Source organism: Erinaceus europaeus, chromosome 3 (genome assembly GCF_950295315.1).
Source record: "Erinaceus europaeus chromosome 3, mEriEur2.1, whole genome shotgun sequence".
NCBI lineage: Eukaryota > Metazoa > Chordata > Mammalia > Eulipotyphla > Erinaceidae > Erinaceus > Erinaceus europaeus.
In genome coordinates, this window is record NC_080164.1 from 65,696,853 (window position 1) to 65,712,851 (window position 15,999).

General features: G+C 42.9%; 1 pseudogene; it reads left to right on the plus strand.

Moving 5' to 3' along the window:
• Positions 1-13,066: 13,066 nt before the first annotated feature.
• On the plus strand, positions 13,067-14,547 carry LOC103121643 (dnaJ homolog subfamily A member 1-like; annotated as a pseudogene).
• Positions 14,548-15,999: the final 1,452 nt, after the last annotated feature.

Here is a 15,999-nt window from a genome sequence, read left to right on the forward strand (position 1 = left end):
AAATTTTTGTATGACCCATTGTGCTCAGAGTACTCTGAAAGTTAACTGACTTTATATAAAATGGCTGGACGTCCAGAAACAGTCCAAAAATTGTTCATTCCCCCTTTTGATTTCTTTTTTAAGTCTTGATATCAATATGAAATGTTTAGTCTTAAACTGTGTGAGTAAAGATGGTTCAACTATGACAGTAGATCTAAATTCACATTTGAAATGATATGTCTTATTTACAAGTCTTTCTTCTCCTGTGTGTTATAAACTATATGTTTAATATGTGTGTTTCAAGTTTGGTAAACATTAACTTAACAGTTAAATTGTAACTTCGAAGCTACATTTTTATGAGAAGAGGTAAAATCAATTCATTTAAGTAACTGAGTGTTTAAGGTAAAACTCTAAATATTCAATGTGACAATTCATCATCTCCTAAGTTAAAATACAAATTCTCTATACAGGACATTTTTGGAGGGCCCCCAAAAATGTCCTGTAAGCTATCTTGTGGAAATTAATCCACAACAAATTTGGCATCAATCCGATATTGTAAATGTACCAAAAAAAATTTGTCACTAAAATGTGTTAACTCTAGTAACCTGAGTTTGCTTAAAAACCCAATGTAAAAATAGTTAAGAATCAATATATGTGACTTAAATTCGGTATGAAAATTTTGCTATATAAAGACTGCTACATGAGGTCACATAAGATGACCTTTACACGAAATTATAAAGATACCTAAACCAATTATAATCATTGAGTTATCAATTGTAGTAAACTTCTAATTTGTTACAAAGTTTTTTCATAAGTAATTGACTACAGCTATGACAAGCCTTTGCATAAAGAAGCATCTGCTCATATAGAATCCCCAGAAATCCATCTTGGACCCCTGACCTCTGACATCACCCACAATTACAGCCATCCCCCGAAACCCATGATGTGACCTGACATGATCTGGAGAACCTGATTCACAGACTCCAAAGGACAAGACTTTCCTACTGCCTTTCTCTCAACCATCGGTGTCTGCTCTTCCTGCTTCGCCCACCATGTTTTGGCGGTTCCAGGTCACTCTCTACAGAGAAGAAAAGTTCCAGTGGCTGTCTTCCTCCATCAAGATAGACGTGTGGCATTTATTTCCTGGCCGTTGACATTGGACTGATGCTTCTATAGAACTTGCTGGACACTCCTTTTATACTGCTGGACTTCTTGAAGTATGACTGTAGCAGTTTATAGAACTTTCCACCAGCTGACTCGGGATTTTGCAATGCCAGATCACCCCTCTAGCCCCTCGGCTTATCAGGCCCCCACTGCTCCACCCAACAGGCTCACTCTGTCTCTTGCTACTCTTACTTATCCCTCCCTGTCTTGTGCTAGTTCTTTTTGAAGACACTTACACACTATCATTCTGCTTTCTTCCCAACAGGTTTCTGTTCACCCCTACACTGCTATTCCCCTGACAGAGATGAAGCCTTTTACAGACATTGACCCAGTTATATATGGCCATTAAGCAAGAGGAAGATGTTGGGGAATTGTGAGGATATGGTTGTGCTTGGAAGGGCTTGAGCCTGAGGGGTGTGTCAATCCTGTTAGTCTCTCTCTCCACGGAGAGGTTGAGCAAGGAGGGACAGTAGAACCCCAAAAAAGGTGTGCCTCTTATCAGTCTCCCTGCCTCACAAAGTGCCCCGCACTCCTGATACTATGGCAAATAGTTAAAAAGAAAGGGGGAGATGTTGGGTAGTATGCCACCTCCCCCTGGCTTCTGCTTAACCATATGCCTATACAGGGATTTACTGATCCCATTCCAAGCTTTGGTCTATTTACATAAATCACTTTTACATTTACATAAAGCACTCCCTCCAGGGCATTGGTGGTTCAGTGATAGGATTCTCGCCTGTTCCGCCCCCTCCTTGTCACACTCTGATTTTCACCAGTCACTTTTCTCTCCACCCTCTCTATATCACATCCTGTTTCCACCCTACTTGGAGAGTATAAAAACAGCTGCTCTTCTGATTAAAGACACTTGGAAATTGCTTTCCGGCTCTGAGAGTTCCAGAGTGTATCTCCTGCGGAAGTTAGTGCGGCACGAGTTCCTGATCCCTCTCCCAAGCAGCAGCCTAGATCGGCTCCAGTTGAGTTCTCTCCAAGCCAGAGAGCACTAGCTCGGGAAGAAGTACCCTCAGGCTATCCTGGCATAGTGGGGCAGGGCTCTGGGGAGGAGGGGCTCCAGGACACATTGGTGGGGTCATCTGCTCAGGGAAATCAGGTTGGCATCATGGCGTCATCTGGAACCTGGTGGCAATGTCCATGTTCAGTGGAGAAGCAATTATAGAAGCCAGACCTTCCACTCTATGTACCACCCCTTCCATTCTTTAAAAAAAAAATTTTTTTTTATTATCTTTATTTTATTTATTGCATAGAGACAGCCAGAAATCTAGAGGGAAGGGGGTGATAGAGTGGGAGATACAGAGAGTTACCTGCAATATTGCTTCACCACTCACAAAGCTTTCCCCCCGCAGGTGGGGATTGGGGGCTCGAAACTGGGTCCTTGTGCACTGTCACATATGTGCTCAACCAGGTGCACCACCACCCGGTCCCCACCCCCATCCATTCTTTATATTTTCTCCACACACCTCCTTTAAAAAAGTTATTAGCAGAGTCTTCAGCCCTTCCATGAGAGATCTGACTCCTTTAGAGCTAAATGAACCTGCTATGTATTTAGCTGGATGAACTCTTCTATGTGAATCTAGAACTTGTTCTGTCCCTAGGCCTGTCCTTAGAATCAGCCTTGTTCCAGGTTGGGGTTATTCTAACTGCTGAAGGCTCTGAGTCAGAAGGCAGCTCCGCCAGCCATGGAGGGGATGACAGATACCATAGTCTGGCTTTGCCAGAAGTGGTGTGCTTGCTTCCATCCATCTTTTCCTTCACATGTTAATTAACTCTCTCATCTTTTCCTTTTCTCATTCTGAAAATGACTAATATCAAAAGCAAGAACAACAATAACTATATATATATATATATATATATATATATATATATATATATATATATATTCCAAGTTTTGGATGTTTACAGAGTCAATGTAATGCATAACTAACCTTAATAACCCAAGAAGTGGGCTTTATTATTTCCATTTCATAGATGGAGAAAGTGACACATCTGACAACAGGACGTTAGAAAGTGAGAGTTGTGAAATTATTTATTTTCAGGAGAAGTAGAGAATTGACTGTAGGGGAGAGGCTGGGGCCCTTTACTGGGGTCTAGTGCATGGGGGGTTAGCAGAGCAGAGGGAACCCACTGACCCTGAGTTTTTGGCCTCTGGGGCTTTGTGTTCACTGCAGTGACTCTTTCTGAACTGAGAACAAGACCCCTTTCATGCAGTTGGCACCAGCACACTTTCTGTCCACAAAAGGCAGGAAAGTTATCTCTTGCCTCCCTCGTCAATTGTAAAAACACACTGCATTTGGGCCAAGTGAAACAAAATGTCCCTCTCCGCCTGCAAGTTCAATCTGTGTCCCTCTGACAGCTGGCTGTGATGGAGTACAGCATCTCTTTCCAAACCCAGGACTGTTTTCTTTGGATCCCCCTCCAGCACCCCAACCCCTGGGCTTGGGGCCTCCTAGTGAACACTGCTGGTTTCCATGACCTCTTGAATCAGCTTCTTGTGTCCCAAAGGCATAGCTCATCTTCAGATTTGGAGCTGGAACCCTATTTCTTGACTGTCTATCTGTGGTTCATGCTGCTGTTGCTTCCCTAAGGGTTTTCGGGAGGATGATCTAGAAGAGGCAACATGGTATAGCGGACAGAAAAAATAATGGTCCTGGAACTGACTGCCTACATTTCAATCCTGCCTCTGCATTGTGCAGATGTGTGACCTGTGGCAAGGCTAGCTCCCATGTATCACAGCCAGTGTGGTCCTTTTGAGAGTCCTGCAGGCTAAGGATTCAAATCCACTTTCCGAGGGTCATCAGGCCATGGCAGACTGAGAGGAGATCTGAACCTATGCTGCTCTGGTGGCAAATTCAGCCTTTGACCATGCTCCACATTCTAGAGCCTGAGGCTGAAATGACTCTGGGGGCAGCAGCATTCCCATGGGCCTCCTGGCTCTGCTGTGGGTGAGGCTGGGTGCTGAGGGAACCCTTTAGCTCAGAGACTATTCACTTGTATGTGTCCCCTATCTACTGTGTGGCATGTTTACTTAACCATTCTGTGACAGTCAGATACTGAGATCACACCTACACTTTTACTAGTCTACAAAAGGCTGTGCCAGACAGAAAAGTTGACTTATGATTTGGAACCATAAGTCTTTTTTTAACATCTTTATTTCCTCATAAAACACATTTCTTTCTTTCTTTCTTTCTTTCTTTCTTTCTTTCTTTCTTTCTTTCTTTCTTTCTTTCTTTATGTTTAGCTAGAGAGGCAGATAGAGAAGAATGGAGGGAGGGGAAGTGTGTGTGTGTGTGTGTGTGTGGAGGGGGGGGAGGGAGAAGGAGAGGGGAGAGGGAGAGAGGGAGAGAGACAGAGAGAGAACACAGTACCAAAGCTTCCTCCAATGCAGTGGGGACTGGGCTTGAACCTGGGTCATTCATGCTCATGGTGCACTATTCAAATGAGCTATTTCAAAGGCCTGTGAAACACAGTAGATCAGAGTATAAATATTTCAAGCCTTAAGTAAAGCATCTATTGATTTAGCAAATCTAAAGAATTGCTCTCACTATCAGTATTATTTTTCCCTCCAGCAAAAGTTTTGGTGAGTTATACTCCTCTCACTCAAAGCTTTCCATCTTTACAGCTGGAGGAGGGCTTTTCTGAATTAAGGTCAAGACTGGTGTTGTTTTGACCTTAAGTTAACACTAACAAAATGCCCAGTGTGTGTATGTACATATTGGGGCAAGGGTTTCAAACTCATTTTTTATTAAAAAGAACATCTTCAAAGTCCTCTTTTCTGTTTTCTTGATTTGTCAGTTAATTTCCCTACCATATAAACAGTACACAGAGACTATAAGAAATATTGAAGGATAGACTAATCAACACATGGTGTTGGAAAAATTGGGGTGAAATGTACAGAAGAATTTCTTCTTCTAGCGTTTGCCCTTCTTCCGTAGCCAGTCAACAGCGTCAGGTTGAGCCTGATGTAAAGTTACGAGACCTCCTTTGAATCTGGAGAGGTGGCAGTTGTTGACTATGTGGGTCATAGTCTGTCTGGAGCCGCAGGGGCAGTTCGGGTCGTCTCTGGCTCCCCAGCGGTGGAACATAGCGGCTCACTGGCCATGGCCTGTTCGATAGCGATTGAGGAGGGCCCAATCATAACGTGCTAGGTCAAAGCCGGGTTGACGCTTGCAGGGGTCTGTGATGAGGTGTTTGTTCTTTACCTCAGCTGACTGCCAACTCTGTTTCCAAGAGTCTGGAACAGAGAAGTTCAGTGTAGGTGCAGGAGACCAGATTGGATGACGAGACGTCAAGCGTTGGACAGGGTGGGCAAGCGTTGGACAGGGTGGGCGAAGATATCCGCGTATATTGGCAGGTCCGGTCGAGCATAGACGTGGGAAATGAACTTAGATGATGCCGCATCCCGACGAATATCTGGCGGGGCGATTTTGTTAAGTACTGGCAGCCATGGAACTGGGGTGGAATGGATGGTTCCAGAAATTATCCTCATGGAGGAATATAATTTGGAATCGACCAAGTGGACATAGGGGCTATGGAACCATACTGGGGCACAGTATTCTGCAGTGGAATAGCATAATGCCAGAGATGATGATCGTACTGTGGAAGCGCTTGCGCCCCATGAGGAGCTGGCCAGTCTTGTTATTCCTCACACCCACCTTTGCTGCAGTTTTTATGAGATGTTCGTGAAATGACAGGGTGCGATCGAGAGTAACGCCAAGATAGACTGGCTGGGCTTCATGCCGGATTCTCGTATCGTCAAGTTGCACATTAAGCTCACACGAGGCCGAGGCATGGTGTAGATGGAAAACAGATGATACCATTTTTGCAGTGCTAGGGATTAGTCGCCATTTTTTACAGTAATCAGATATCAAAGACATGTCTTTCGTGAGTGTTTCCTCGAGGATGTCAAACTTGGATGCCTGAGTTGCACAGCAGATGTCATTGATGTAAATATTAAATAGCATAGAAGCCAGAACAGAGCCCTGGGGGAGGCCACTTGATACTAGTCTTCATCTGCTAGACTTGTCACCCAGATGCACCCGGAATCTTCTGTTTTGGAGAAGAAACGATATAGTGTTGGCCACCCATGGAGGAAGGCATCTTGAGATCTTGACTAGGAGACCACGATACCAGAAGAATGAAACTGAACCACTATATTTCATCAAATACAAAAGTAAATTCCAAATGAATCAAGGACTTGGATGTTAGACCAGAAACTATCAGATACTTAGAGGAATTCTTTTGTATGGCAGAACTCTTTTCCATCTAAATTTTAAAGGCATCTTCGATGATACAAATCCAATTACAAAGAAGACTAAAATGAAATTAAACCTATGGGAATATATCAAATTAAAAAGCTTCTGCACAGCAAAAGAAGCCACCACCCAAGCAAAGAGACTTCACATAGAATGGGAGAAGATCTTTACATGCCATACATAGGACAAGAGGCTAATAACCGAAAAATATATAAAGAACTTGCCGGGGGTCAGGAGGTGGCGCAGTGGGTTAAGCGCATGTGGCTCAAAGTGCAAGGACCAGCGTAAGGATCCTGGTTCGAGCCCCAGCTCCCCACCTGCAGGGGAGTCGCTTCACAGGCGGTGAAGCAGGTCTGCAGGTGTCTATCTTTCTCTCCCCCACTCTGTCTTCCCCTCCTCTCTCCATTTCTCTCTGTCCTATCCAACAACAAACAACATCAACAATGGCAATAATAATAGCCACAAGGAGGCTACAACAACAAGGGCAACAAAAGGGGGAAAAATGGCCTTTAGGAGCGGTGGATTCATGGTGCAGGCACTGAGCCCAGCAATAACCCTGGAGGGAAAAAAAAAAAAAAGAACTTGCCAAACTCAGCAACAAGAAAAAAAAAAAGACCCCACCCCAAAATGAGGAGAGAACATGGACTGAATATTCACCACAAAGAGATCCAAAAGACCAATAAATGAAAAAATGCTGCAAATCATTGATTTTAAGAGAAATGCAAATAAAGACAACAATGAGACACCACTTCACTTCTGTGAGAATATCATACACCAGAAAAGATAGCAGCAACAAATGCTGGAGAGGGTGTGGGGACAAAGGAACCCTCCTGCACTGCTGGTAGGAATGTAAATTGGTCCAAGCTCTGTGAAGAGCAGTCCGGAGAACTCTCAGAAGGCTAGAAATGGACCTACCCTATGATCCTGCAATTCCTCTCCTGGGGATATATCCCAAGGAACCAAACATACCCACAAAAAGATTTGTGTATACCTCTGCTCATAGCAGCACAATTTGTAATAGCTAAAACCTGGAAGCAACCCAGGGGCCCAACAACAGATGAGTGGCTGAGTAAGTTGTAGTCTGTGTACATAATGGAGTACTACTCAGCTACTAAAAATGGTGAATTCACCTGTGTTGTTAAAATTCGTAGGCTCTTACTGGGCGGGTTGGCTTCACGGCAGGTAACAGAGACGTGGAGACAATGGCTGGGCAGGGAAGCTGTATTTCTTTATTCAGGAACAACGATTCATAAACTAAGACAAACTAATCACCAAACAGAACTTTGCTGTCTCTTTGTGGCGGTGCAAGCACTCTCTCTTACTCTCAAACTCTGGAACTCAGGAACTCTGGCGGGGTTCCTTCGGGGCGGGGCCAAGCGGGCCAGCGAAATTTAACTGGACTGATCCAATTCTCTTGGCGGGGGAGAACTAGAACCCAATGTAAAGCATACAACACACCTGCTTCACCCCATCCGGGATGACGCTTGAAGAAGTCATGTTAAATGAGGTAAGTCAGAAACAAAAGGATGAATATGGGATGAATTCACTCATAGACAGATGTTGAAAGACAAGATCAGAAGTAAAAACACTAAGCAGAACTTGGACTAGAGTTGGTGTATTGCACCAAAGTAAAAGATTCTGGGGTGGGTAGGGCAGGGGAGCGTTTGTGTCCTGGATTATGATGGCAGAGGAGGACCATGTGGGGATTGAATTGTTATGTGGAAAACTGAGAAATGTTACATATGTACACTATTGTATTTTGCTGTCAACTGTAAACTATTAATCCCTAAATAAAGAGATGAAAAAAAAAAGATTGAAGGAGAAAAAGCAAAACAACAACAAAACCCAGAAAATAGTAAAGAGCCTTGCCTGAGATGGTGAGATTGTGGGGTCTTTCTTATTATAGTCAAAATACTTTTACACCAAAAATGGGATGAATGCTCATGGCAGTGTTATTCACAACAGTGAGGAATTGGAAGCCACCTAGGTGTGCATCTGCAGAGGAATCGATGAAGAAGAGATGTGGAAGGTATACATGATGGATGGTCACTCAGCTATAATAAACAGACGAAATGCTGCCATTTGTAATAACATGAGTGGGCCTTGGGGCTACTATGCTAAGTGAAATAAATCAGATGGTTAGATGGAAAGACAGACATCATATGATTCTCCACTCGTATGTGGTGAAAAAAAAGAAAGCAAAAAAAAAAAAAGAGAGAGGGAGAGGGAAAGAGAAAGAAAAAGATACATGGGGGACTTTCAGAGATGTGGTTATGAATTAGAAGCCATTTGAGATCAAACCCCTGTTAAACTAGGAAAAGCAACAACAACAAAAAATTACCTGAAAACTCAACAAAATACAACCAGGATTTCTTCAGAAACTCACTAGGCCAAAGCAACTAAGTTGCAGATGCTACTATGACACTATCTTGACTTCCTTGGGCAGACAACCTCACCAATGTCTCCTGGAACCTCATCTCTCCAGAGCCCTACTGCACTAGGGAAAGAGAAAAAGGCTGGGGGTGTGGATTGACCTGCCAACATCCATGTTCAACAGAGAAAGCAATTACAGAAGCCAGAACTCCCACATTTGTACTCCATAAAGAATTTTGGTCCATACTCCCAGAGGGAGAGAAATGTTAGGGAAGATCGCTAGAGGGCTCTAAGCCCAAATTCCATCAGGACCCTGAGAGAGAAGAGGAAAAAAGAAGAAAGGGCATTTGGAATTAGTAATAGATATAGGTGTAACTTAGGAATAGTAAGCAGGACCGTAGGAAAAAAATGGACAAAAAATATACAAATACAGATAGATAGTTATAGAAATAATAGTCAACCCATATCTGTGACCTTTGGAGAATTACTGCAGTTTCTGATGGAGGGAGTGGGGGACATAGAACTCTCATGGTGGGAACAGTGTGAAATTATACCTCTGTCATTTTATAATTTTGTAAGTCAATACTAAATAACTAATAAAAATAAAACAATGAAACAAATGGACTAAATAAAATAAAATAAACTCTTAGACTGTAAGAATAAACTTGTGATGACCAGAAGTGAAAGGAGAAGAGAACTGAGTACATTGGTTAAAAGTGGTCAGTGGCAATGTGGTGGTACCTGGAAACCAGAATTCTGGTGGTGAACACAGGTCTCTCTCTCTCTCTCTCTCTCTCTCTCTCTCTCTCTCTCTCTGTGTGTGTGTGTGTGTGTGTGTGTGTATACTGATACACAGGGCTGGATACCTGAGATCTAGTAATATTGCAAACCAAGATAACTAAAAAATGGGAAGGGAACAAAGGGAACAGCTGGAGAAATAGCTCAATAGGTAGAGTATCAGGCTTTTATGCTTGAGGTGTCTGGTTTGATTCTAGCACTGCATATACTAGAGTGGTACTCTGACTTCTCTCTCTGAATCTCTCTTTCTGCCTCATGTGAACTTCTCTTATATATAATAGATGAATTTTTTTTAAAATGAGAGGCGTATCTCATTTTGAATCAGAATATGAACCCAACCCTCTTATGTGTTAGAAGAGATAATGGAAGGGCAGATTCCTTTTTAAAAAAATATTTATTTATTTATTGGATCAAGACAGAGAAGTTGAGTGGGAAGGGGAAGATAGAGAGGTAGGAGGTAGAGAGGGTGAGAGAGACAGAGACTCTTACAGCACTGCTTCACTGCTCATGAAGCTTTCTACCTATAGGTGGGGACTAGGGGCTTGAACCCAGGTCCTTGTACATTAAAATATGTGTGCCTGGGAGCCTGTTGGTGATGGTGTGCCTGGTTGAGCACACAGGCTACAATATGCAAGGACCCGGGTTCAAACCCCCGGTCCTCACCTACAGAAGGAAAGCTTTGCAAGTGGTGAAGCAGGGCTGCAGGTGTCTTTCTGTCTCTCTTCCCATTCCACTCAATTTCTGATTTCTGGCTGTCTCTATCCAGTAAATAAATAAATATAATAAAAAAACATGTGTGCTCAACCACTTGCCCCCCATCAGAAAGAATATTCTCAGTGGCACATAGTAATCTTTCCTGTCAGTTTCAAAGTGTCATGGATCTGGGGAGGAAGAAGGGCAGAAAGAAACATAGAAGTTCCTTTCATCAGCGGAGCCATTAGTGTGTGACTCTGGTGCTCTGTACAAGGGTACACAGGCCCATAATGAAGTCAAACATGTGTCTGGGAGATGGTTCCCTGGAGATGACTCCAGAAGAGCACTGGGTTTGCATTTCTGGGGTTCCTGATTTGGTTATCAGTGCCATGTGTGGCTTCTCTCTCTTTCTGTCTTAGATTAAACTCTCCTTATATCATTAATAAATATAATAAATCCTAAAAAAGAGAAGGATTTCCAGGACCTTTAGGAGGCAGGCATTTGTCTGGAGACAGGTGCTATAAAAATCCAACGTAGTGTTTTTTTTTTTTTTTTCCTTTCTAGACAAAGGTCTTGAAACTATTAATTAGTCATTTGAAACAAGTATTAACTTGGGTGGGTAGCACCAGGAGTCTGGCTGGCAGCACCCATGTGAAAGTAGTCTCAACCTCTTCTCTTTCAGTATCCTTAGAAAATGGGAATTATCCAGTCTGCCTGACAAAATCTGTTATTAACTGGGTATAAAGAGAAGCCAACTCTACCACTACATTGACTCAGAGTCTAACTTAAAATTCCCTTTAGAAATTAATAGAGTTCTGTTCACCTGCACATTTCTAAAGATGACAACTAGAAAGCTTTTCCAGTCCTGGGCTGATGGCACATAACACTTGATCTTGTCAGCAGGCTCATTTGGAAGTAATGGTTTTTATTGATACTATTTTATTTTGTTAAAATAGCAGCCTCTGCGCCCATCTGCTGCCCAGTGAACAGGTCTTTTCATTTAGTATTTGAGGTACTTGGTCTCAATGTATTTGTGTCATTTTAATGTTCAAATATTTACCTACGGTGAATATCTATGAGCCAGGAGACTTTGGCATAACAATCAAACAGAGAGCAGCGAAGTCAGAGCCTGTGAGACTTCTTTTTTTAAAAAATTTTCTTTATTAATGTTTTACATTGGACAGTAAATACAATAGTTTGTACATGGATAACATTTCTCAGTTTTCCACATAAAAATACAACCCCCACTAGGTCCTCTGTCATCCTTTTTGTACCTGTACTCCCCCCCACTCACCCACCCCAGAGTCTTTTATTTTGGTGAAATACACCAACTCCAAACTTTTTTTTATTTTTTCTTTATTTTATTTATTTATTATTGGGTAGAGAGAAATTGAGAGGGGAGGGGGAGGTACAGAGGGAGAGAAACAGATAAACACCCGAAGCCCTACTTCACCACTTGTGAAGCTTTCCCCCTGCAGGTGGGGACCAGGGGTTTGAACCTGGGTCCTTGTGCATTGCAATATGTGTGCTTGACCAGGTGCACCACTACCTGGCCTGAAACTCCCCCTTGCCTATGCAGCCAAACACATCTTTTTGACCAAGTGACTGTGGAGCAGGCAAGGACCAGTCATTCCCAAAAGTGCCAGTTCTACCTTCTGGATTGGATCCTGGGTTGTGCTGGCCTTGTCCCTGGGTGGTGTGTTCTGACCCTTTAACTTGCTTCCCATAGATGCTTCGCTTAGATTTCTATTGCTTACTAACGTGTCATTTGCAGCACTGGCTTTGCTGGGATGGCATGTTGATCTGAAAAGTGATGAAGGGGTCTGCACTGAGGATTCCATGGAGTTAATTTTTTAATGATTTATAACCTACGACAGTGAAAAAGTCCAGAAGGGAGGCCAGTAGGAAAAACCTATAAAGTGTTGGGTTTCCTTTCTGTTCAGAGGGTCCTGTACCGGCATTTTAAAAAAGTCCCACTTTTCTGTGTTTCATGAAGTTTGCACTACACACTCACATAAAAGTCTAGCGTCAGTCTATTTTTGTGTCAGTACTATGTCCTGTAGTATGTTCAAAGTGCCAACAAATACCCTCTCTGTGATCCCCTCACAGGCTGAGCTGAAGTTGAGTGTGTTCAGTCCATTTGCCAGGGTTTCCCCTTTCCATGGTGGTAGGAACGTTGCTGTCACTCAGCAGTCCCAATCTGGATGGCAATATTCCTCACAAATGTGGTGATTGGAAGGATTCCCTGAAATCAGTAAACACACAATATATATTCTTCCTTGCCCTCTTCCCTCTTCTCCTCTTTTTCCCTATCACTTTGTTGGGAGGAGTGTTAATGGGTTACAGTACAGTTGCTGACACGTGGGTACAATTTCTCACCTCTCCATGACAGGAGTCTGTAGAACACTGTCACCTCCAACTTAGGTCCCTTTCTGCCATCACAATATTTCTCATTCTACTTACTAGGCTCTGCTACAGAATTATTTTATTTTTTCATAGACTAGATTAGACTAGAACAGAAAAATATTTTTCTTCTTTCTAATTCCATCCCACTCGGGATGATGAGAGGCAGCAGGGGGAGGGCCTCTGTCATTTTGCAGGCCATTGGATTCTACGTGATGTATCATGGCAGCCTGGATGGAAACAGGTCCTGGTTGGAACCTGTTGAAAGGGGACCTCTGAATCATCCAGATTTGTTGAAGCTCCAATTAAAAAATGATTTCTTAGGGGAACTTTCCAGAATGCTCGGTGAGAGGCGGAGGAGCCCTGCTGCTTGAGCTGCCTGTCGCCCTTCCTGCTCTCCCGCACTGCCTCGGCCCTCTCCCCGGCTGTAGAAGATGGTGAAAGAAACCACTTATTATGATGTTTTGGGGGTCAAACCCAATGCCACCCAGGAAGAATTGAAAAAGGCATACAGGAAACTGGCCTTGAGGTACCACCCTGATAAGAATCAAAATGAAGGGAGTCAGGCAGTAGCGCAGCATATGGCTCAAACCGCAAAGACAGCATAAGGATCCCGGTTCAAGCCCCCGGCTCCCCACGTGCAGGGGAGTCACTTTACAAGTGGTGAAGCAGGTCTGCTGGTGTCTGTCTTTCTCTCCCCCTCTCTGTCTCACCCTCCTCTCTCCATTTCTCTCTGTCCTATCCAGCAACGACTACATCAATAACAGCAACAATAATAGCTACAATAATAAAAAACAACAAGGGCAACAAAAGGGAATAAATAAATATTTTTTAAAAAGAATCCAAATGAAGGAGAGAAGTTTAAGCAAATTTCTCAAGCTTACAAAGTGCTCTCTGATGCAAAGAAAAGTGATTTATATAACAAAGGAGGAGAACAGGCCAGTTGGTGGTTTTGGTTCCCCCATGGACATCTTTGACATGTTTTTTGGAGGAGGAGGAAGGATGCAGAGAGAAAGAAGAGGTAAAAATATTGTGTATCAACTCTCTGTAACCTTAGAAGATTTATATAATGGTGCAACGAGGAAGCTGGCTCTACAAAAGAATGTGATTTGTGACAAATGTGAAGGCTGAGGTGGTAAGAAAGGAGCTGTAGAGTGCTATTCTAATTGCCACAGCACTGGAATGCAAACAGGATCAGATTCAGTCTGTGTGCATAGAATGTCAAGGCCATGGGGAGCAGATCAGTCTTAAAGATAGATGTAAAAGCTGCAATGAAAGGAAGATAGTTTGAGAGAAGAAGATTCTAGAAGTTCATACTGACAAAGGCATGAAAGATGGCCAGAAGATAACATTCCATGGTGAAGGAGACCAAGAACCAGGACTGGAGCCAGGAGATATTATCATTGTTTTAGATCAGAAGGACCATGCTATTTTCACTAGGCGAGGAGATTTTTTTCATGTGTATGGGCATACAGCTGGTTGAAGCATTATGTGGCATCCAAAAGCCCATCTCTACTCTTGACAACAGAACTATAGTCATCACTTCTCATCAAGGTCAGATTGTGAAACATGGAGATATAAAATGTGTCCTGAATGAAAACATGCCAATTTACTGTAGGCCATATGAAAAGGGTCACCTAATCGTTGAATTTCAGGTTAACTTTCCTGAAAATGGCTTTCTCTCTCCTGATAAACTCTCTTTGCTGGAAAAACTCCTACCTGAAAGGAAGGAAGTAGAAGAGACCGAAGAGATGGGTCAGGTAGAACTGGTGGACTTTGATCCAAATCAGAAAGACGACGCCATTACAATGGAGAAGCTTATGAGGATGACGAGTATCACCCTAGGGGTGGGGTTCAGTGACAGACTTCTTAATGTGAGGCCAGTGCGTAACACTCACTGCGGGCATTTTACATGCAGTAGTGAATGAGAGAAGGACTATAATCATTATCCTCAGTCACTACTCACAACTGTTTTTGTTTTAATATTCAACTATAGCAGTGTTTTAAAAGTTAAATGAAGAATAAACTCAAATATAAAAGCTAAAAAAATGATTTCTTAGCATCTCTTGAGCATGTGTGTTGTGGTTGAAAATACACAAGAATTTTACAGCCTGGGGTGGCCAAACACCTTCCACAGAATAGGTGTGAATATAAGGAATGTGTTTGAGGGTCAGTTAAACTGGGACTTACAAGTCAAACATGGAATATGAGAAGAGTAGTATGACATTGAGGACATCATCTCGGGAATGAAACACACCCCTCTCTTGATCTTTCACTTTGGCACTAGGGCTGCTTGCATCTTCCGCAGAGCCTTGTTTCTTTTGCAGGTCCTGAGAGAGGGTGACAGTCCAGTCAACACCTCCTAACACCCTGCTATGTCTACTAAAGGGAGCAGAAGAAAAGGAGACCGAAGAGAGATTTTTTTTCCCTCTTACTGTAACACTGATTAAAGTTAAGACTGTGGTGTGTGTGTGTGTGTGTGTGTGTGTGTGTGTGCGCGCGTGTGTGCGTGTGTGATTAAAGTTAAGACTGTGGTATGTGTGTGTGTGTGTGTGTGTGTGTGTGTGCGTGTGTGTGTAATTTGCGTCCATCAGGTGACTGAAATCTCCAAAATATATTAGTAAAAATGAAGATCACATTTCAATGCTCAGGTTTCATTTGAAACAATCAAAAGTTGATCATCTCATTTATTTTTTGAAAAATTGTCAGCAAGCCTTTCCAGGAGTTTTCAAGACTTTTCTAGGTGCTCAAACAGGCTATTTCTGAAACCACCATAGTTTACACTTTCACTTTTCGCAGCTCATTGGCAAGAAGATGTCTGTGTAGTATACAAAACCAAAGTTCTCGGAAACATGTCTGGGAACTGTTCTACACTGTGTGTGTGACTGTTCCTTTTGTCCAGTGTGGTGTGTATCCATCCTGCCTCCACTGTCAAATTCTTGGCCCCCTCTTAAGGAGCCAGTTTGAAGTGACTTTCTCCATGGTGGTCCTCCTCCACTAGGCATCAGGTTCAGGGTACTAGAGTGACTAGGCCACCTGGATGCCTTGCTTTTCTGTACTGTGGGTTCTGTGGCTTTCATATTTCTTACATACAGGGCATACGTGTTTAGGTCCAAAGACTCCTTAAGTCTCCCTGAGTCCAATTTGTTTACCTGTTGTAAAAGGTGTTGCCCCAGGTCCTTGAGTCCCCAGGAATATGGGTAATCCCTGATCTTATGTCTGTTCTGATGTGCTTCTGACTGTGATAACAGAGGTGGATTCCACCATTAGTTTTCTCCTAGCTGAACTGATTCATTCTTGGTGCCAGGTCTTGTTTATTTGTCTA